The 24,298-nt window shown below is 44.0% G+C and overlaps 1 pseudogene; it reads right to left on the bottom strand.

Moving 5' to 3' along the window:
- Positions 1 to 10,331: 10,331 nt before the first annotated feature.
- Positions 10,332 to 11,179, bottom strand: LOC147440524 (uncharacterized; annotated as a pseudogene).
- Positions 11,180 to 24,298: the final 13,119 nt, after the last annotated feature.

Here is a 24,298-nt window from a genome sequence, read left to right as displayed (position 1 = left end):
ACCTATGTATAGGTATCCATCAAACATGGGGCAAATGCAGAGACCACCTATAACTATGGAGAGGCCACACCCAGTGGCAGGTCATCAACCACCTCTACCAAGAAATAATGTTGTGCTAGTCAAGTATATGCTTCCCAAAGGACAAGTGGAAGAGTCGACACTACTGCTGGCTACACCATACAATGAAACTAGTTCGTCAACCGCAGTACTAAAAGATGAGTGGTACATTGAATAAACTCCTGCTATGGTAGAACTAGTTTATCAAGAATCTCTAGATATAGAATTGGTTTACTTTATTGCAAACCAAGGAGCTATATCACCCATGGTGAAACAAATTCCTAAACCAAGAACGGGGAATCGCCATAACTATGGTTCAGGGAAAAACAATTGTCCTAAGCCAAACAAGAATGCTAGACCAATTGAGTTGTATTGCATGCAATGCAGCTAAAAAGATGGACATTTTCTTGAATATTTTCCTTTAGAAACCTTGCAAACAAAGGAAAAATATCCATAAACATAGTGCAAATCATGCCAAGTAGCTCCTCAGACAATGAATCCACAATTTCGATCAAGGTAGTTACCGGGGCATAGGCCAAGAAGAACAAGTAAAACGGTATGAGTGAAACCAAAGGAAGTAAGAAGTCTTCAAAAGACTCCAAGAAAGAGAGACACCAATGTTACGTGCCTAATTAGAAGATGACAACAAGCAACGAAGGGAAGTTGAAGAGAAGGCCCACAAAGTGATCGAGAAAATAGCTCAGTCAATCTCGCCCAAGTTCAAGGAAGCAAAAACAAGATCACGAGGATCTGTGTTGGTAGACACAATATATGAACCCATCAATGCAATTTTGGAAGCCTTCCAAGTAGGATTGAAAACCGATCAAACACTCAAAACAAAGTGAAAAAACTATCCAACACCTGATATGGAAGCCGCAAATCGTGAAGCTTATAAAAAATTGGTTTAAATCACACAGTCAATGCTGGAAACATAAAAACTGAAGCTAGAAATCATTAGGAATCTAGCAAAAGATAAAAGAAAATCGAAACCTATGAAAACTAGAGACACTGAAGAACCGAGGGATTCTTTAGTTAAAAATAACAAGTATTGCTAGTTTAGGACAGTGAGGATGGGCTAGAAGGAATCCCCTTAGTGGCGGAAGATTGGCCAAATCATCTATGGGAACAAGTTAGAGAAGTCAATGATGGAAGCCTAACTCTGAAGTTGGCTTCAATTGAAGAAGTTTGGCTAGACCAACCACCCATGGAGCTTGATGGAAAATATCTGTATAGAGATTGGGGATTTGAACGATCAAGCCTTTGAAAGGCCCAGATACTCAAAACTTTATCGTCATACTTGGGCAAAAATGAAGAAAAATCATTGTTATGCAAGGCCACAAATTTGAATCAAGCAAATCAGACTCTGGATGTGGAGAACTTGTAGTCTATCATGTTGACACATATTCAATGTACCATCACATTGGGTGAGTTGTTGAAGATAAGTCCACATCTATGGAAAGATCTGCAAGGCACCTTAGAAAAAATGGGCATAACAAGATTAACGAAAGAAAACATTGAAGGGTTGCATAAAGAAGAATCTCAGAGAAATTTATCAAATACGTACCTATGAACAAGGTGGGAGATTATTGCAAAAAGAACAAAGGGAACACAACTCTTCTGTGTGCGCTTTGCCGCACGTGCCGAAGGCTGGGAACTTGCATGTGCACTGTGTGCGAGCCTCAAAAGGCTGCAAGCACACAACTAGACAGTCCTAGCAAGCTCAAAGAAACAATGGTGTATCACTCACCGCTCAATGCTTCTGTCATCAAGGATCCTGTGCTACGAAGAAGAAGGAGATGTCGTCGATGCCACACTCAACCGCCTCACCGTTGTCGATGCTGCCATAATGTTCAATCTCTCTCTCTCTCTCTCTCTCTCTCTCTCTCTCTCTCTCTCTCTCTCTCTCTCTCTCTCTCTCTCTCTCTCACACACACACACACACACACACACACACACACACACACACACATACACACGTTGATGGGGCTCGGGAGGAAACCACCCAGGCCAATACACCTACTCTCCTTGAAAGCTCAAAAATGCACACTGACAGGCTCCTTAAGAAGAAACCCCTCCAACACAAAGAGATCTCACTCTAGAGAACACATAGATGGGAGACTCTCTCTCTCTCTCTCTCTCTCTCTCTCTCTCTCTCTCTCTCTCTCTCTCTCTCTCTCTCTCTCAGAACACACCTACAGGCTGCAAACTGTTGGAGTGGTAAAGCCCAATGTGCCGTGCCTAAGAGTGTTGGGCGGCCGGAGACTAGTGGGAACTAACACTGACCATTCATTCTACACTTAAAAGAATAAGGACTCATAACCCTAACACTATTGTGTTTGGAGTCCATCCAAACCTCTGTCTCCTCTCTTCTTCTCTCTTCTCCATTGCTGCACACACACACACACACACACACAAACACGCTCTCGCACACGTACTTCAACTGGTATCAGAACTCAGGGATTGGGAGCACCATTGGAGCTCAACAGGGAGGCAAGCGGAGAAGCAGCAAAAACTACAACACGTTTTTGAAGATCTGTTTTGGCCTACCAAAACGTCTTCATTCAAGTTGATTCTCGCATTTCCTAACCTGTTTTTCATCCTCTTCAACTTTGTAGAAGAAAGTTTTCTCAAAATCTTCACCAATTTTGAGATGCGTCACTCAGACTGCTTGTAGGTCGTGAAGTAGAAGCTGTAGATTTCTATAGATCTGTTTTGACTTATAAAACCAGCTTATTTCATGTCCATTCCCTACGACCCCAACCGTTTTCGTGTGGTCTACAACTTTGCAGAAGAAAGTTTCTGCAAATTTTGTACAGTTTGAGAGATATTTAGTTCAGACAGCAGGGTGGTCTACCTTCGTCAGTTCTTCTGCGTACAGGTTTTCGTTGCAAACTCTTTCTGCAATCTCTGTCACATGCATATTTGATTTAAGGTCTTGAGGGTCTGTCAAATCAGACAAACCGCCGCAGCGGTTACAGAAAAGGGTTTCTATGGTTGATGTAAGATCTTAAGCGGTTTATGTATTGTGATGGAAATATGCAAAGCCTATTGTTGAGGGTCATGGTAAGGTTTTATTGAGCTGGGGGATTCTCAAATGTGGAGATCCTTTCAGTGATACAGATTTTGGATCGAGCCCCCGACATCCCCATAGTTTCGGCATCGACATAGGATGTATGTTTATGCGGTTAGTGCAATACTGGTGTGCATCTGTTGATCCGCCATTGTTGGCATTACTGTCATCTTTATGCGTATGCGTTTGACAATGTTCAATTGGTCAGAGACACTCTTCTAGAGTTGGAGACATTGACAGTGACAGTTCTTTGAGATTCTATCTTGCCAGTTTAGCCACTTTGATCAGTGTTTCAGTCATTGTATACATTTGTTTTGGATTCAGAAGTCAGTTTTGCAGGGGAGACTCTGCCGAAATTTTTCAGGTTTTCTATCTTCTTTAGTGCAGCGGATCTATTACTTTTGTTCCTTGTCAAGTGATGGCTTCATCATCAAAGAACTCTTTGTTCAACATTGAGAAGTTAGATGGCACTAACTTCCCATTTTGGAAGGAACAAAATTACAATCTCTTAGTACAGAGGTAGCAGATCCGGCCGATAAAGATGAAAGGGATAAAGCCTGAGGATATGGATGAGTATGATTGATAGGAGTTGGATGAGCTTGTCAGGTCCACCATCATGCTGACTTTGTCAAAGAATTTGTACTTCAATGTGAACATGGAAAAGAGTAGTTATGAGCTGTGGAAGGAGTTATGTGACCTGTATGAGAAGCAAAGTGCAGCATCACAGGTTTATTGGCTGAAAAAGTTAGCTGATTTGAGAATGGATGAGTGCACACCCATGTGCAACCATCTCAATGAGTTCAACACAATTTTCAGTCAGCTTTCTGCGCAGGAAGTCAATTTCGACAATTCGGTCAAAGCAATGTTCTTGCTAGTTATGTTGCCAAAAAGTTGGGATACTTTCCGTACAGCCATAAGTAACTCAGCACCTCCTGATGGTTTAACATATGCTGATGTTGAGGGCACTTTGCTTACTGAAGAGGTTAGCAGGAAGAATCTTGATACTTCTCGTGGTACTAGCAATGCTCTCGTTGTTCGTGGTCGATCATAAGAAAAGAGCAAGCAAAATCAAAGAGGAAAATCTCGTAGCAAATCACGTGGCTGAAAAGACATTGAGTGCTATCATTGTCACAAAAAGGGTCATATGAAGAAAGACTGTCGAAAGTGGAAACAAGAGAAAGGTAAAGACAAGCAGTAGGAAGAAGGCAAGACTAAGGAAAGCGGTATAAAGATTGAAGAGATCAACAATGTTTTTATTGAAGATTCTGTTGGAGACATTTATCTCACATCTGCCATGGATTCAGCATTTTTGGTTGCCAATGATGACTATGCTTTACAGGATTGGGTTATTGACTCGAGTGCATCATTTCATGTGACTCCTCACACAGAGTGGTTCAGTACATATGATGCAGCCCGTAAAAGTCGTGTTCGTCTTGGCAATGATTTTGCTTGCGACATAGTTGGTGTCGACGATGTGCACCTAAAACTTCAAAATGGTTCTTCACTCATGCTCAAGAATGTGAGACATGTGCCAAAGCTTACCAAAAGCTTGATTAGCAGGACAATTGGATGATGCAGGATATTACTGCACATTTGGTCATAGTTTGTGGAAGATCACCAAAGATTCTTTAGTGGTAGCACATGGTTCAAAGTATGGGACTTTGTACATGCTACATGTATCCGATGTTAAAAACCATATAATTTGTGTAACCGAGCAGCCAAGTGTTTCTTTGTGGCATCGCCGGTTATGACATATGTCTCAAAAGGGAATGAAAATCTTGTCTCGTTTTGGTTATGTGCCTGGCTTCAATTTCTCAGAATTTTCAATTTGTGAGCATTGTCTTTATGGTAAACAAACACAGTCACCACACAAAAGGGGAAGCACTCGGAAAAGTGAGCCATTAGAGTTAGTGCATAGTGATGTGTGTGGACCTATGCCTAACGTATCCATGGGAGGTTCATTGATGACTTCTCAAGGAAAGTGTGGGTATATCCTCTCAGGAAGAAAGATGAAGTTCTTTCAAAGTTTCAGAATTTTGTGGCATTAGTGGAGAATCAGTCTGGCAAGAAAGTCAAGTGCTTAAGGTCAGACAATGGTGGTGAGTATGTCACTAAAGCCTTTCAGAATTTTTGTGATTCCAAAGGCATCAAAAGAGAGTTCTCTCCATATAACCCTCCACAAAATGCTGTTGCTGAGAGGATGAGCTGTACCATACAAGAGAAATTACGTAGCATGTTGTCTAATGCAGAGTTGCCTAATGGATTTTGGGCGGAAGCGTTAGCAACTGCTGTCCATCTTATTAATAGATCTCCTAATATGGCTTTAAATGAGAAGGTACCTGAAGAGCTTTGGTCTGGGAATCCCCCTTCTCACAAGCATCTTAGAGTCTTTGGCTGTGAAGTGTATTGCCATGTTCCAAAGGATTTTCGAAGCAAGTTGGCTCCTAAGTCAAAGAAATGCATATTTCTTGGCTATGGCAACCCTGGTGAGTTGGGATTTTGGTTATGGGATCCTGAAGCTAAAAAGATAGTTCGCAGCAATGACGTATACTTCAATGAAGAAAAGATGCATAAGAAGCCTGTGCATATAGTGTAGGTCAGGAGAGTTATCTTCCAAGAAGATGGAATTGTCCACAATAGGGCTGAAGTGCCTAATGTCAGACAGCAAGTACAAAATCCTCATGTAGCACAAGATGTTGCTGAGGGACAACCGGCTCAAGCAGTTATTAGAAGGTCTACGAGAGGTTCAAGGCCTCCTGATAGATTTACTCCCTCACTGGACTACATTATGTTGACACATTGCGGAGAGCCTTCCTGCTACAAGGAAGCCATGTCGATGGATGACAAGGCAAAGTGGGAGAAAGCTATGCAATCAGAAATCGACTCGTTGCATAAGAATCAAACTTGGAAATTGGTTCAGTTGTCTAAAGGTAAAAAGGCATTAACATGCAAATGGATGTACAAGCAAAAAATTACACCTAGTCATGATAATAAACCCAAGTACAAGGCACGACTTGTTGCTAAAGGATTTAAGCAGCAGCAGGGTATTGACTTTGATGAGATCTTTTCTCCGATTGTCAAGATGACTACTCTGCGGTGTGTACTTGCATTGGTTGCTAAAGACGACATGGAACTTGACCAGATGGATGTCAAGAGGACGCTCTTGCATGGTGATCTTCAAGAAGAAGTTTATATGTAGCAGCCAGAAGGTTTTGTTGAGAAGGGCAATGAAGACTTGGTGTGTCAGTTAGAAAAGACTCTTACAGTCTAAAACAGTCATCAAGGGAGTGGTATCGTAAATTCTACTCGTTCATGCTCTCTCAAGGCTACAAACGTACCGATATGGACCATTGCCTTTACACTAAGCGAGCTAAAGATGGTAGTTTGCTGATTTTGGTCCTTTATGTGGATGATATGTTAATTGCCGGGAAATGTAGGAATGAGATTTTAGCCTTGAAGTCAGAGTTACATGCAAACTTTGAAATGAAAGACACAGGTGAAGCAAGCCATATCCTTGGCATGCGCATTAAGCGAAACAGATGCAAGAAATTGGTCTATTTGTCTCAATCTGAGTACATTGCTAAAGTGCTCAAGCATTTCAATATGGAGAAGGGGAAGGCATTGAGTACTCCATTGCCTCCATATGCGAAACTCTCTAAAAATGATTGCCCTAAGTCTGAAGAGGAAAAGGTTGAAATGGCACAAATGCCCTATTCATCTACAGTTGGGAGTTTGATGTATGTTATGATTGCTACACGTCCTGATATTGCTTTTGTAGTAGGAGTTATTAGCAGATATATGTCAAATCCAGGCAAGAAACATTGGGAGTCGGTGAAAGGAATTATACGATATTTGAATGGTACAAAAGACATGCATTTGCTTTTGAAGAAAGGAAGCATGTGTAATGGGTTACACAAATGTAGATTATGCAGGAGACTTGGACAAGAGAAGGTCCACTTCAGGCTATGTTTTTGAATTCACTAGAGGTGTAGTTTCATGGCGATCTTGTTTGCAATATTGTGTTACCTTGTCTACTACAGAGGCTAAATATGTTGCAGCTTCAGAAGCTTGCAAGGAAGCTATATGGCTTGGTCGGCTAGCCAAAAACTTGGGAATCAATGTTGAGATGCCTGTGTTACATTGTGATAGCCAAAGTGCTATACAATTGGCAAAGAATCCAGTGTTTCATGCAAAGACAAAGCATGTGGATGTGAAGTATCACTTCATTCGTGAGGTACTTGAGGACAAGCGATTGCAGCTTGCCAAGATTTACACCACTGAGAATCCTACTGATCTACTCACAAAGGGCTTACCTTCAGAGAGGTTTGCACATTGTCGCGCACTCATGGGCATTGGGTAGATGATCATGGTCATTGTCTACATGTATTATTGTATGTCTATACACATTGTCACCCCAGCTTAAAGGCACATTGTCCTTTAAGTGGGAGGTTGTTGGAGTGGTAAAGCACAATGTGCTGCGCCTAAGTGTTGGGCGGCCGGAGACTACCGGGAACTAACACTGACCATTCATTCTTTATAAAAGAATAAGGACTCATAACCATAACACTATTGTGTTTGGAGTCCACCCAAACCTGTGTCTCCTCTCTTCTTTTCTCTTCTCCATTGTTGCACACACACCACACTCGCAGGCGCACTTTACAAACCTTAATGGACCTCATGCTCAAGCTTTATACAAAACAACATTGGTGCTAGAACCCAAAGCATATCGAGAACTAAAATGATCATATATACACAGAAACATATAATGAACCCAAGTCGAGAGAATTTTATTAAGCTAAATGTTGATCGATGGCATGGGTGCCTTTTGGCTCTTTACTTAGGTGCCCTTCCTTTGAATTTGTCACATGATACCCTCTTCAGTTTTGTACAAGATATCCCTAATCTGATATCTTTGACTGCACGGGTTCTCAGTCTCCTCTCAGCAATGGCGTGGGTTGATAAGCTTCTCTCTGTATAAAGGTGGCCCCTTTTTCTTAGGTGGCTAGTGGCCTCTCTTGCAATGCTCTCAGAGGCCCCCTTTGACTCCCTTTAATTGGTGTACATGTCGACCTCTTCCTGATCCCTCCCTTTGCAGCGACCTCGTGATCTCGCCTCAGAGATCTGCTCTCTCTTCTACACTCGCCACCCTTTAGCTGCAGGTCCAGTTGTTCTTCTCGCCCTCTACATGCTCCCCCTCGTCACTAAATGACACCTCCCCAGGGAGGTGGGATCAATGGCCCACAATAGGCGTCACGAGGCGGGTGCAATCCGGGCTGTACGATCGACATTTGAACTAGGTGTGAACTAAGCGTGAACTCGGAGATATGTGCACCACACCAAATTTGGTGTGAACTCGACGTGAACACACGTGTGAACTGAGGAGGGCCTGCACACCACACCAAATTTGGTGTGAACTCAGTGTGAACTAGGTGTAAACTTGTCCGCGACGCTGTGATCTATAAACTTATCCCACACACACCTTCCAATGAGCGAGAGTTAGCTTAGTGGTTAGAGTCAATCCTATGGGGGAGAGGGTAGTGGGTTCAAGTCCCGGATCCGAGAAAGTGGAAATCTTTTGCATTTCGTAGGCAATCCAACGGTCACGATCAACCCGTGATCATGAGCCATTGATCGCACCTCCCAAATGGAGGTGTCAATTAGTAACGAGGCATGCTCCCCCCCATTCGATAGCCTTGGTTGCTCTCGCCGGACAACTTCAATAGCCTTAGAAGCTGTTATTCTCCTCTCTTGAGCTCGAATTAGCCTTGAGTTCTCTGCCTCTCCCTTTCTGGGCCTAGGTTCTCTGAAAAGCGCCCTCCTCTGTGTGTAGTCGGCCTCCCCTGTGTACCCCTTGTAGCTCATCTCTTAGCCTGCGCACATGCGTACGAGCGACGGCTCCTCCCGGCGAAAAAGCGAACCGCGCCCACCAAAGGCCCACCACGCCCCTGCACGCAGCCACCGTGACTCCCACCGGCGCAATCGCAACGTGCCTCTGCTCGCCTTAACGGTTACCCCGGTGACTCAGCAGTGAGGACTGTTTGGGTGGCGGGAAGAAGCCTTAGTGGCTGCCGACAGGAGGACAGCACAGCGTTTTTTGTCTTCAGCGTCTTGATACCGGCTGGAGCTGCAGCATGTGCGCATACTGCCGATAGGTGGTGAAGCCTTCTCCTCAACCGGCCGCCCACCGGGATCAAGCTGGCATGTGCGCAGGCTCTCTCTCTCGGTTTATCTGAACCGCCAGGCCTCTACCGTGCACCCTTCTTTTTTTTTGCCCTCCTGTCTGCCGCTTCAGAGAGCCCCTCCTTTACTTCAAGCTGGCTAAGCACTACAACTTCTGGCCCAGCAGCGTTACCAGAGCCCACCATTTTCCTGCTCATGGCCCTCCCTTATCAGCCCCAGCAGACTTAACTTCATGCAGCCTCGGAGGCACTCCTCAACGAGCCAATGCCCGCCTCCTCCATCGTACTCAGTACAACCCGTCTTGCTAGCGCCTTCAATCCTGCAATGCTCCTAAGTGGCGCCTGCCCTTCAACTTTTGATATGGCAGCCTCCTCTCTCAGCTGCAGCCTGCTCACGGGAATCCTCATCTCTAGGTCGCCTTGCACCCCTCCTCGAGTGCAAGCTGTGCACCGTCACCGCTCTCCCCTTTCAAACTATTGCAGCCACGCCTTTTTGGTTGCTTTCTGGCGACCCTGGCCTCTCCCCTTTATGTTCTTGCCGAGCCTGGCTTCCAGAGCCATCCCTCGGCCACTAGTTGCCCATGCTCATTCCCCTTCTGGAGCTCCTCTCATCCCTGGCGACGTCCACATGATGAAGCCCATCTCGCCATCATTGCAGACGACCAAAAAATTCATTCGGACTTTGTTTTAATTTTTGAAACAAGGGGATGATTCCCCCTTGTAGATTGCTCCTTGTCATGCAGGGCATGGCCTCCTCCTATCATTGGCAACCCTGATCCCTTCTTGCAAGTTGACCCCTCTCATGCTTCTCTACTTTCCTTGACAACGCTACCCCTTGGAGCCTCTTCAACTAACGTTGACTTTTACTCTCCAATGCTTGGTGATGGCCAAGATTCGATGGCCATCTTTAACATCCAATGACCCTTCCCAAGCGATCTCAATCCCTCAAGCTTCCAGTCAGATAAGCTTTGAACTCGCTTTAATACTCGCATCGGCGTTACGGAAGTGGCCGTCCATAGGATTGTCTAGCTCTCAGATGCACTGCCTGAGGAAAGTCTGGAGTCCCTCATCTTTGCCCAACCCTCTAGTTGAGTGTTCATGCTCAACTCAAGCTTTATTGGAGAGCTATGGAGACACGCCACCAAGAAACCTGTATAGCATGCTGAAAGCTTTGAAAACGTGAAAAGGACCATATATACATTGTAGTTTGATATGAGATCACTCCCTCTACTGCCTCCACCTGCTAAATACTCAATAAGGAGCTTTGCCTCGATCAAAGGGAAAACTCCTAGCCTTCCAACTTGGAGAGAGGCTCCCACCTGGATCCCAAACAAACTTGGCATATCTTCCCTTTCCACAAGAAATGGCCAGACCTCACTAGTAGTGCACATGGTAGAATTAGAAGTCTCATCCTTGTTACCATGAGAAGCAAAACCTGTAATGGAATCACCAAGGTCCAAAGTGCAGTCCTCTATGCGGGTATTGTCCTTATAAGCATTTGTGGTAGCCACTTGGGCCTCCAAAAGATTATCAAGAGCATATATCCCTGGAAACAGGCCCACAAAGGCTTTGTACACTTTACCAGCATCTACATTCACATCATGAACTATGAGAGAGCCAGAGGCTTATCTTCATTCAGCAAGCTCTCCAAATCATCAAAGTCGACCTCGCTAGATATGCATGCATCAGCCCTAGGTGACATAGGAGGGACATCACCTGCCTCGGATAAGAGATCATCATAGAAAACTAAGTCATTATACCCGCCGTCAGCACCACGATTCTCATCCTTTGAGACCATTTCACCTCGGCTCTCGCTGCTAGAAAGTAACTTTGACTCCACACTCACCACATCTCTCACTCCTCTGGGCAGCATATGCTCCGCAAGAGAGAGAAAGGCCTGCCCTCCCTCTTGTTGTGGCTCCTTATCAAGATGTACACCCTGTATGAGAGAGACATTTTCTTCATTGAGTTCCTTTGCTTTATAAGTGTCGAGAGAAGTGGGTTTAAACATTGACTATTGCATCTCTTTTTCCTTTTGACTCCTTAACACTGGACAAGCTTCTCATAACTCTGATTGCGTGAAGAGCTTTGTCGACATACACATGTTGGAAGGGATCAATCGGAACATCTGAGTCATCAAAACCACATTCCTCGTCCAAAGACTCGCCCTCTTTGTCATCCAACGTATCCAAAGCCTACAATCTGGTAAAAGGACCAACCCAGCCCTCATCCGCAGACTCATGTGCTGACACTTTGTCCTCTCCAACAAAGACTTCATCTGCTACAGCCTCAAGCTCTATTATTTCCGGTTCCTCTGTAGCAGATGATTGACCAACCCCTTGCTGTAACGGAGCTTCTACCGCCTGACGAGCCAATCGCTCCTCCTCTGATTGCACCAGCTCAATGACCACATCATCAGCCCAGCAAGACATGAGTTCATCCCATACCTTCTTAAACTCCAAGTCGGCATTAGAACAATGCAAAGGGAATATTTTGTCATCCTCAACACATGATGATCCGCACTCTAAGGCTGCATCTCCATCAGCTTCCACAGAGTCTGCTACCGGAGACAACTCTCCACGGTCACGTACTGACTTTGGAACTTGATGCACCTCTGCATGCTGCTGATCATGCCAAGGCTGCCCACCCTCTTGCTTTGTCAAACCAACACCTGATACCACTTTGAACTCTTCACCTGAGTTGGATACATGGTTTGGATATAAACTATCTGCTTCACTCTCTTGCTCTCCTTTAGTATGCACTCTATTGAGTACTGCACCTAAAAGATCGTCGGACATTCCGAACTCTTCAACACTAATTGAGCTTCTGCCACTCGAATCAGTCACATCGTCACTTCATATCCGCTGCTGCTCGTAGAACTCGATGACTCTCCACTATCAGAGACCCACGCTTCATTGGCGAGCAACCCCATGAACCTCCTTTGATCTTCACAGAAGACTAGAAGTAGAGCTAGCTTCACTTGGTGCCAGCTTCTTTGCTATGTTGTCGAGAGATTGCAGTAGAGTTTCCATGCAGCTCCGCAAAGCCCTTGCCATGCATAATCTGCCTTTGCCTCATCGTCGTCGATCTGCAACTCTTTCATTTCTAGCTCCACAAGCCATATCCAAGGTCAAATCCTCTACCCTTGTGCTCCACTAAAACATATATCGATCTTGGAGTGCGCCATCTGCATCTGCTTCACACCTTCAAGACTTTAGCATCGTAGAAATTATCTTGAGAATTGACCTTAAAAGACTTGTCTGGGAGCTTTTCGACACAGATGAAAAAAAAAGACCTGTTCCCTAGCGGGATCGCCAAAAGATGATGGGGCTCGGGAGGAAACCACCCAAACCACTACACCTACTCTCCTTGAAAGCTCAAAAATGCACAGTGGCCGGCTCCTTAAGAAGAAACCCCTCCAGCACAACGAGCTCTCACTCTAAAGAACACATAGATAGGAGACTCTCTCTCTCTCTCTCTCTCTCTCTCTCTCTCAGAACACAGCTACAGGCTGCAAACCTCAATGGATCTCATGCTCAAGCTTTATACAAAACAACATTGGTGCTAGAACCCAAAGCATATCGAGACCTAAAATGATCGTATATACACAGAAACATATATTGAATCCGAGTCGAGAGAATTTTATTAAGCTAAATGCTGATCGATGGCGTGGGTGCCTTTTGGCTCTTCACTTAGGTGCCCTTCCTTTGAATTTGTCACCCGACACCCTCTTCAATTCTGTACCAGCGGGTGTACAAGCTATCCCTAATCTATGATATCTTTGACTGCGCCGGTTCTGAGTCTCCTCTCAGCAATGGCGTGAGTTGATCAGCTTCTCTCTGTATAAAGGTGGCCCCTTTTTCTTAGTTGGCTAGCGGCCTCTCTTGCAACGCTCTCGGAGGCCTCCTTTGACTCCCTTTAATTGGTGTACATGTCGAGCCCTTCCTGATCCCTCCCTCTGCAGCGACGTCGTGATCTCGCCTCAGAGATCTGCTCTCTCTCTTCTACACTCGCCACCCGCCAGCTGCAAGTCCAGTTGTTCTTCTCGCCCTCTACAGGCTCCCCCCCATTCGTAGCCTTGGTTGCTCTCGCCGGCCAACTTCAATAGCCTCAAGCTTCCCCTTTGTTGTCCTTAGAAGCTGCTCTTCTCCTCTCTTGAGCTTGGATTAGCCTTGAGCTCCCCGCCTGGCGCCCTCCTCTGTGTGTTGTTGGCCTCTCTTGTGTACCCCTTGTAGCTCGTCTCTCTCTCGGTTAGTCTGAACTGCCAGCCCTCTACCGTGCACCCTTCTTTTCGCCCTCCTGTCTGCCAATAGTTCCTTACTGTTGCTCGTCGTGAGCTGGCCGCTTCAGAGAGCCCCTCCTTTACTTGCTCATTGCCATCCCTTATCGGCCCTGGCGGACCTAGCTTCATGCAGCCTCGGAGGCACTCCTCAGCGAGCCAATGCCCGCCCTGTTGCGGCCTCCTCCGTCGTACTCAGTGCAACCCCTCTTGCTAGCGCCTTCAATCCTGCAATGCTCCTAAGTGGCGCATGCCCTTCAACTTCTGATATGACAGCCTCCTCTCATCCTCATCTCCAGGTCACCCCACCTCCAGTGCAAGTTGCAGCCCACAGGCTCTCCCCTTTCAAACTTTTGCAGCGCCGCCTTTTTGGTTGCTTTCTGGTTAGCCCTGGCTCCCCTTTATGTTCTTGCCGTCCCTCGGCCACTAGTTGCCCATGCTCATTCCCCTTCTGGAGCTCCTCTCAGCCCTGGCGGCGTCCACGTGATGAAACCATCTCGCCATCATTGCAGACGACTAAAAAATTCATTTGGACTTTGTTTTAATTTTTGAAACAAGGGGATGATTCCCACCAACCAACTCCGCCCTCCTTGTCGTGCAAGGCGTGGCCTCATCCTATCGCTCGGAGCCCTTGATCCCTTCTTGCAAGTTGGCCCCTCTCTTGCTTCTCTACTTTCCTTCACAACGCTACCCCTTGGAGCCTCTTCAATTAACGTCGACTTTTACTCTCCGATGCTTGATGATGGCCAAAACTCCATAGCCATCTTTAACATCCAATGACCCTTCCCAAGCGATCTCAATCCCTGAAGCTTCCAGTCAAATAAGCTTTGAAATCGCTTTAATACTTACATCAGCGTTATAGAAGTGGACGTCCATAGGATTGTCTAGCTCTCAGATACCATTACTGAGGAAAGTCTGGAGTCCCTCAACGTGAGCACACAAAGGAGAAGGAGACAGAGATGGAGCAAGAGCACTTCTTAGCTTACACCTCCAAGAATGAGGATTGTTAGGTCAAATGGCCTTTTATAAGAGTTTGACCCAATCACACATGGGCGCCCACAGTGGCCGGTCGTTGTTAAAAAGCATATGCAGTTGTAGGCACACAAATTGATTGGTAACAGAATATTAAACAGTTTGTCAGTAGTAAACATTAAGTTGTAATATAATCAAATGCATAAGTAGTTGTAAAGATCAAAAAAATTTCAACAAGTCTGGGGTCGGTAATTTAACGGTGGAGAGGCACTAGAGGTCAACTAATAATACCATGGGCAAGCTTCTCAATTCTCTCTGGTCAATTAAGTTTTTTAATAGCGAGAGCAAAGTATTTCATTTTCGAGGGTTGACTAGAGGCTATATCTAAAAGACCTTGTAGTTAAGCTACGATAAAAAGAATTGCTTATGAAATCATCACCTTACTTATTCCCTTTTGTTTGACCCCCCAAATTTTTTTCACATTGATTAAATTTTGATGTCTATGCTTATTTTGTATGCCTTGGGCTTTTTGCTTTTCAAGGAAAAGCGCCCACACTGGGAACCTCTAGGGCTCTTGTACCATAGCAATACATGTGAGTGAAGTACCAAATCAAGCTGGAGTTTCTCTTCCAGCTTAAGATTTTACATTGTGGCACTTTTGATTATTTTTTTTCTTTTTTTCTTTTTGTTTGTTCGTTTTCAGCATTTCAATTTTGTATCCTTGTGGGGTCATGTGACATTGTTACCCTCCCCAGGCACATCACCATAGTAAACTCTCTTTATAATACTTAAGCTAAAAGTCAATAGGGACTAAGCCCACTAGAAATCCCTAGTACATTGCACACAATGCTGCCTAAATCGAATTAAAAACCTAAAGTAACCATAGATTATTAGGAAGGCATTCCCCATGGTATTAAGAGAAGATCTCTAATTCTTAACTTGGTCAAACCATCTTAGTCAGACTGCTTGATTCTTAAACCTAGAAAAGGGATTATGATAGAAAATTATATAGAATCTAATATTTAATCTAAGCAAATGTGCTGAATATTGTGCTATCAATCACAATTAAAGCAGACAGACATTGATGCTAAAAAGAAGACAAGAGGCAATGCTAATGGACAAGAAACACCTGTCCGTGTTGATGATCGCGCTCGATTAGAAGAGTGAACGAGAGAAAGATTCCATTAAGTTCAAAATCCTAACAATGGCAACGTGTTTCTGTACACACTAGAAAACACGAAGAATATCTCAAGGAGGCAAATCAGTGGGAAGAAACCCTAACATTTATTGAACACAATCAAACAACGTAAGGAACCCTAACCATAAGGAGCCCATTTATTTGTAATCGAATTGGCCTATTTAATTTGAGAGTAGCGGAAATTAATGAGAGTACTTTTGAGAAATGACTTTGTGAGCATAGCGGGTGAACATAATTGAAGATAGCAACATAATCATAGCAATTACTTAACTTGGCATGAACAATACTTTTGCGAGAGAGAGAATTTAGAGAACATGACAACAATTGAGGACCAGATTTATGTGGAGCCGGTCCCCCCTCCGATAGGCATTTGTATTATGATTTCTCCCATTAAGAGAGACTTGTTACAATACAATCTTTGTGTTCCTTGTGACCTAGGTGATGCAATGACGATGGAAAGCTTCATGCATCACAAACATAACATAAACTCGAAGAAAGCTTTAACTATCCCAAGCCTCAGTCCCAAGACCTCAAACACCTTCGAAGGTGGAGAGAGCTAGCAGGGAATGAGGGTAAGGAAGAGGAAGAAGAAACATTTCGTAGGAGAAAGAATTAGTTCCTCACTTATCATAACTCTTGTTGCTAGCAAACATAATAGCATAGTAATGAAGAAGAAGGAGATGGCAAGCTTAATCTTTGAAGCATGGCTCTTGGTTGGATTTGCACTCCATATCCAAGAGTGTTGGTGTAGGCTCTCAACCTCTACTTGCTTGTAGAAGGAGAGGGAGCTCTTGCACTTTGCATAGCACACAATGAGTGTGTTTGTGACTGTGTGTGAGGTGAGTATAGCCCCTAAACAACCCCCTAGCTTGCTTGGGTCGACCCCCCCTTGTAGCTCATGCTTGAAGCTCATTGGACCCCTCTAGGCCTAGCCAATCACAAGCAGGAGGCATTACAAGCAGCAAGGGTAGCCTTGAGACAAGTGTCCCCCTTTCCTCTTTGAGAGAGAGGGCTAGATAAATGCTAAATCAATTAATTAAATCTCCTAAATTATTATCGGACCCCTTGGGTGGCCAACCAATAGGCTTCAGGCACACCATGAGGGCAACATGAGGAGGAATTTAACAAGTGTCCCTTTTGCTTTCTTTGTACCATGCATGCCTTGTGTGAGTGTGTGGGTGTTCTCTCTCATCCCCCCTCATGTAGGGCTCGCCCCCTCCTTGTAGGGATTGAATCTTTGACTTTTTGACACCTCAAGCCCCTCATGCATAGGCCCAATTCCCACCACAAGCTTGGCTCATAAGCACTTTAAGCTTGGACTAGGTTCTCACCTCAAGTGCAACCCTAGCATCTCAAGCATGTCAAGCACCTCAAGCATCTCAATAACTAAGCATCTCAAGCACCTCAATCATCAAGCATGACATGCAGGACAAGCACCTCGAGCTGGGTCGGGTTCCGCGCCTCAAGCTCAACAGCCCTAGCTTACCTAAGGTCAAAGGCCTTTTACACACATTATTGGAGGTCTTCAATGAAGCTAACCCTAAGGTCTTATGCTCCATTTAATAGCCTTGCTCTTTGATAGACCATCTCTCATTTGGGCCCCTTTACCATTGGCCCCGTGTTGAGATAGATCTATAAGCACAATATGTCTATATCTTAACACTTGTTCCCGTTTATTCTCCCACATTAAGTGATCAATTTAATATGAGAAAATAATTTGGGTTGGTTAGATATTAGATTTTATGACATTACCTCTCTCTTGAAATCATAGTCGTCCTCGACTATGAGGTAGAAGATATAAAGCCTTAGTCATTAGTCAATTTTACTTAGCGGGTAGAGGATCCCTTTTTACCCTACGACATCTTTCCAAGATGGATGACTAATCCATTTGGTGCTTGGGAGACATAGCTACCGCAAGCATGTCTGCTCTTTAGTCCATTTCATTCTCCCAAAGTGGAGTGACAAATTCTACTTGGTGTTTGAGAGACGTCGTCATCACAAACATGATTCTAAGCATGTATACTAGTTAAATTTGTGCACAATTAATTAAAAGAGGACTAGTCTTATAAGACAAAAACATGAGTCATTTAAAAGAAATTTGTACATTTGCTTGCTCTAATGTAGCATTGTAAGCATTGACAAGGTTCATACTATCCTTAAGTTGTATTCCTTGCATCCATCTAGCATCTTCAAAAGGATAATTTTTGAATTTAATAAGATACCGTTGGATAATCTTACCATGTCGTAGTACCTTGTCTTCATGCCGAAGGACAGCTTCGGGTTGTAGCACCTCTTCTTGGTCTTCAACTTCGGGAGGGTCTTCAATAATTGGTTCAGTTGGTGGCTCTCCTTTGTAGGGCTTAAGTAGGCTTACATGAAAGTCATTGTGTATGAGCCAATGGTTGGGCAACTTGAGTTGATAAGCCGTCTCATTGATGGGCTTCAAGATTTGGAAAGAACCATAGTATCTTTTTGCTAGTTTAGCATAATACTTTTGATGGCCCGTAGGATTTTTGCCCATCGTTTTCCTTAATCGAGCCTTAGGAAACTTGAGTAAGACCCAATAATTTTATTTGAACATTAAGGCTCTTCTGTGCTTATCAGCAGCAGCCTTTTGTCTTTGTTGAGAGATGGATATAGCCTCCTTAATCTTTTGAAAAGATTCTTGTAGGTCACGGCTATACTCATCGGCGACGAAGATCTTCCCATGTACTTTGAGTAGCAAGGGACTTTTAGGTCTTCCCTCAATGATCTCAAAAGGTGCTTTTCCCGTAGAAGTATGTACAGTATTATTGTAAGCATACTCTACAAGAGGTAAGTACTTTTCCCATTGTGAGCGTTGATTTACTTCGGTAACATAAGTCTTGAGTAGATCGAGTATCTTAAGATTGTCTATCTCACTTTGGCCATTCGTTTGTGGGTGATAGGCCGAAGAAAAATTCAATCTTGTTCCTAGATTTTCAAAGAGACCTTTCCAAAAATTACTGGTCATTCTAGGATCTCTATCTTACACGATGGATGTGGGTAATCCATGGTGCTTGAAAATCTGAGATATGAAGAGAGGTTCCATTTCATGTGCCTTAATAGACAGGAATAAAATGTGCTTGCTTGCTAAACCTGTCAACTATTGTCCATATTCCTGTATTCCCATGGATAGACTTGGGTAATCCAAAGATGAAATCCATGGATATACTCTCCCATGGTGAATTTGGAATGGGCAATGGCTAGAGTAATCCAGGTTGCTTCCCTCTATCATACTTGGTCTTTTGGCATACTACACATTTTGAAACATACTCTTGTATGTCCACTTTCATGGTAGGCCAGTAGAAGTACGTCTCTACTCCTCGGAGAGTAGGTTGAATACCTCTATGCCCCGCATATGGAGGAGCATGGGATTCATACATAACTTTCTCACGAAGGGAATGGGTAACACATAGCCTATTTCCGTGGAGAAGATAACCATCCTGCAAGGTGAATGGTTCCTCTTTCTTCCCCAAAGCAAGGGCTGACATTATGTCTCTAAAGTCAGGGTCAATAGCATACTCATCTATCATAGAGGATAGATCATTCGGAGTAGCTATAGACACCGCATTAACTTTGGGTCGTCGTGAAAGTGCATCGGCCACTTGATTGTGCTTACCAGCTATGTGAGCAATATGGAAATTAAATTGCAAAAGAAAATTTTCCCACCTCATTTGTTTGTCAGAAAGCTTGGTTTGCGTCATGAAATACTTGAGACTTTGGTGGTCGGTTCGTAGGATAAATGGAGTCCCCAACAGGTAGTACTTCCATGTGTCTAGGGCATGTAGAACAGCTAAAAGCTCTTTCTCATAAATGCCCAAGACTCGTTCATCAATATTGAGCCTTCGGCTCTCATATGCTATGGCATGCCCTTCTTGAAGCAAAACTGCTCCAAGGCAATCACCACAAGCATCACATTGGACCTCAAATGGCTTTGAGAGATCCGGAAGCATGAGGACGGGTTGGGAAGTAAGCTTCTCTTTGAGCTTTTCAAAAGCATTTTGCTCCTTAGCAGTCCATACAAACTTAACGTTCTTCTTACTTAAGTCGTGTAGTGGTCCTGCTACTTGGGAGAATTTTGCTATGAAGCGTCTATAGTATGCGCACCTACCAACAAAGCTTCTTAGCTCATGTAGATTTCTTGGGTTAGGCCATGCTTTTATTACCTCTAACTTTGATGGATCCATTCGGATACCATCTTTAGAGATAATATGACCTAGGTATTGAATCTCTTGAAGGAAGAATTCGCTTTTCTTTTGGTTGAGAAAAAGCTTGTTCTCCCTCAATGCTTGAAAAATCACTTGGAGATGTTGCTTATGTTCCTCCAAAGACTTGGAGTAGATGATGATATCATCAAAGAACACTCCAGTGAATTTGCGGTGTGGTCTAAAAATTTTCTCCATCAAACGATTGAACGTAGCTGGTTCATTAGTCAAGCCAAAAGGCATGACTAGATATTCATAAAGACCAAACGTTGTGTGCAACGCGGTCTTTAAGATATCCTCATCCACTATCCTTATTTGATGATAGCCACTCTTAAGGTCAATCCTACTGAAGTAGGTAGAGGCTTGTAGATTATCAAACAGACCTTCTACTCGAGGTACGGGAAATCTGTTTTTGATAGTGATATGGTTTAGTGCTCGATAGTCCACGCACATACGGTATGTACCATCTTTCTTTTGCACTAAAAGGACTGGAGAACAAAAGGGAGAGGAACTAGGCCTCACCATCCCTTTGTCTACCAGCTCTTGTACTTGCCTCATGATCTCCTCTTGTTGAGCTTGTGAGACTCGATAAGGAGGCTTGTTAGGTGGTGAGATTCCAAGAAGGAGCTCAATGCGATGGTCATCATCCCCTCGTTTTGGAGGTAAGTCCATAGGGATATCATCGATGAACACATCTTGGAATCCTTTCAGAAAATTACACAAGTCTAACTCTTCTTGATTCCTACCATTTACATTTGATGAAACATTAGTATCTTTTAGAGACTCTTCGACAAAAATCATGTACGCAAAAACTGAGCTCTTCATTGACTTATCAAAAGCAAGAGGATTTACAAGTGGAATAGTGCGACCACGCTCACTAGCATCTATATACATGTTCTTTCCCCTGTAGGGGAAGTAGATTCTCCTTTCAGGGAACTTCATGTTGGCAGCCATGCGATCAAACCATGGTGCCCCTAGGATAGCATCCTCATGTTGGAGAGGAGAGATGAAGAAGTCTTCTTTGTCGACATAGCTTTGGACATGAAGCCTCAACTTCCCAATCAAGGGAGTAACGGAGGCTTGTTGTCCCTTGAAAGCTACATCAGCCACTACTATATCTTCCATCTCAAAAGCTTCAATGCCCAACTTGGTGGCCAACTCCATTGATATGAAGTTTATACTAGAGCCAGGGTCAAACAAGATGAAGGCATCATGCTCTCTTACCTTTCCCCAATCATAGGAAAGTGATGATCCTTTGCAATGAGCATCCTCTACTGGAGCTTCGATGGTGGAAGCCCTAGGAGTCTCATTGCGAGTATTCTTCTTGGGGCAAGAACGATAGCCATGTCCTTGCTCCCCACACTTGAAATACTTATGGTCCTTGCGAAAAGCTTCAAGCTCTTCATGAGAGAGTTTTTTTTTACCTTTGTAAACTCCCTTCTCCTTGGACCGATTGTTGTTGTTGTTGGAATTGGCTTGGGAAGTATTTTGAACATTGGTTTTCCCCTTTGCATCATTTTTGTCTTTGTTTTCCATGGGCTTGACATTACGTCTAGCCCCTTGATGGAAATTGATGCGTGAAGTAACCATGGTGTGATGGATTACTTCGCTAATAGTACCAGGCCATTGAGAGTTGATGTATTCAGCCATCTCTGCAGGTAATCCCGCACAGAATTGTTGCCTTTGCTCGGCAAAGTCTATCTTTTGAAAGACAGTAGCCTTGAGATGTAAATCCCAAAACTTGTCTACGTACTTGTGGATAGACTCATGAGAGAGAAGCTTCAAGCTGCGCCATTCAGTAACCACTTTGTCTTTTGCATCGCTTGCAAGGAATTGCTTCATGATGGAAACTCGTAGAGTTTTCCATGTCTTTGGGGCTTCACCATTTCCACGAAGGCTAGCCCACCATTGACGAGCTGATTTTTGGAAGTGCATAGCTACATGGCGTAGCTTGGAGGACTCTGTGAAGCCCTCGTCTCCAAAGGCTACATCAAATTGCTGGATGAAGGCCAACACTTTGTCGGTAGCACCAAAGGTGCCATCATAGGTGAGAAAAGAGATACTCTTTCCTCCCTCCTTGACCTTCTTTAGCTTTTGTGACCTTCGCCATGTAGGAAATGATTTGCGATGTCCTCTCCTCTTGTATTCTCTAGGAGAATAGCCATAGCTTTCGTTGGAAGAGGAGGAAGGTGAAGAAGAAGGAGAAGAGGGTCACCTCTTCCTAGCCCTTTTCTTCCATTGTTTCCTCTCTTGCCTTCAAAGTGATGAGGATCTACACGTTTGCCACTCCTCTCTTGCCACTCCTCTTAGCCTTTGACAATCGGCTCCTAAGTATCTACACCCACGGCTCAAAGTGGTTAATTATAGAGAGTAGAGGAGTAGGTCTAACATAGCAGAGTTGCCAAGGGCTAGCTCCTTTTGGAATTCTTATGGCTCAATAATGGTAAAGCCGTAGGCAAGTTTAAAAAGACTCCATTATTAAGTCCAAAGCTCTTGAGGTGTGCACCATCCCCCACATAGTGGGCTCAACAAAACCGATAATAGATCCCAGTTCCACTTACCCTAATATAATTAACAACATCAACCATTTATAGGCTACTTAAGGACCTCTCTTCTTAAGCAAGAAAAGAGAAACCAAATGCTATGATACCAATGTAATGGAATCGGCCTATTTAATTTGAGAGGAGCGGAAATTAATGAGAGTACTTTTGAGAAATGACTTTGTGAGCATAGCGGGTGAACATAATTGAAGATAGCAACATAATCATAGCAATTACTTAACTTGGCATGAACAATACTTTTGCAAGAGAGAGAATTTAGAGAACATGACAACAGTTGAGGACCGGATTTATGTGGAGCCGGTCCCCCCTCCAATAGGCATTTGTATTATGATTTCTCCCATTAAGAGAGACTTGTTGCAATACAATCTTTGTGTTCCTTATGACCTAGGTGATGCAATGAAGATGGAAAGCTTCATGCATCACAAACATAACATAAACTTGAAGAAAGCTTTAACTATCCCAAGTTCCTCACTTATCATAACTCTTGTTGCTAGCATACATAATAGCATAGTAATGAAGAAGAAGGAGATGGCAAGCTTAAGCATTGAAGCATGGCTCTTGGTTGGATTTGCACTCCATATCCAAGAGTGTTGGTGTAAGCTCTCAACCTCTACTTGCTTGGAGAAGGAGAGGGAGCTCTTGCACTTTGCATAGCACACAATGAGAGTGTTTGTGAGTGTGTGTGAGGTGAGTATACCCCCTAAGCAACCCTCTAGCTTGCTTGGGTCGACCCCCCCTTGTAGCTCATGCTTGAAGCTCATTGGACCCCTCCAAGCCTAGCCAATCACAAGGAGGAGGCATTACAAGCAGCAAGGGTAGCCTTGAAACAAGTGTCCCCCTTTCCTCTTTGAGAGATAGGGCTAGATAAATGCGAAATCAATTAATTAAATCTCCTAAATTATTATTGGACCCCTTGGGTGGCCAACCAATAGGCTTCAGGCACACCATGAGGGCAACATGAGGAGGAACTTAACAAGTGTCCCTTTTGCTTTCTTTGTACCATGCATGCCTTGTGTGAGTGTGTGGGTGTTCTCTCTCATCCCCCCTCATGTAGGGCTCGCCCCCTCCTTGTAGGGATTGAATCTTTGACTTTTTGACACCTCAAGCCCCTCATGCATAGGCCCAGTTCCCACCACAAGCTTGGCTCATAAGCACTTTAAGCTTGGGCTGGGTTCTCACCTCAAGTGCAACCCTAGCATCTCAAGCATGTCAAGCACCTCAAGCATCTCAATAACTAAGCATCTCAAGCACCTCAATCATCAAGCATGACATGCAGGACAAGCACCTCGAGCTGGGTCGGGTTCCGCGCCTCAAGCTCAACAGCCCTAGCTTACCTAAGGTCAAAGGCCTTTTACACACATTATTGGAGGTCTTCAATGAAGCTAACCCTAAGGTCTTATGCTCCATTTGTTAGCCTTGCTCTTGGATAGACCATCTCTCATTTGGGCCCCTTTACCATTGGCCCCGTGTTGAGATAGATCTATAAGCACATGTCTATATCTTAACACTTGTTCCCGTTTATTCTCCCACATTAAGTGATCAATTTAATATGAGAAAATAATTTGGGTTGGTTAGATTTAGATATTAGATTTTATGACATATTTATAGATGGGTGGGTAGTCCCTAGGTCTAAACCCCTATCCTCGTCATCATCGAGAAAAACAAAGTCATCATCCGTGAGACCATATGTGCCATCCGTGTAATCATGTAACTCTTTCTCATCATTAGAGGCACAAATGTTCAATAAGAATGTCAC

The sequence above is a fragment of the Adiantum capillus-veneris genome, chromosome 15, assembly GCF_014529385.1.
Source record: "Adiantum capillus-veneris isolate H3 chromosome 15, ASM1452938v2, whole genome shotgun sequence".
NCBI classification, from domain to species: domain Eukaryota; kingdom Viridiplantae; phylum Streptophyta; class Polypodiopsida; order Polypodiales; family Pteridaceae; genus Adiantum; species Adiantum capillus-veneris.
This window is presented reverse-complemented; position numbering and strand designations above follow the sequence as displayed.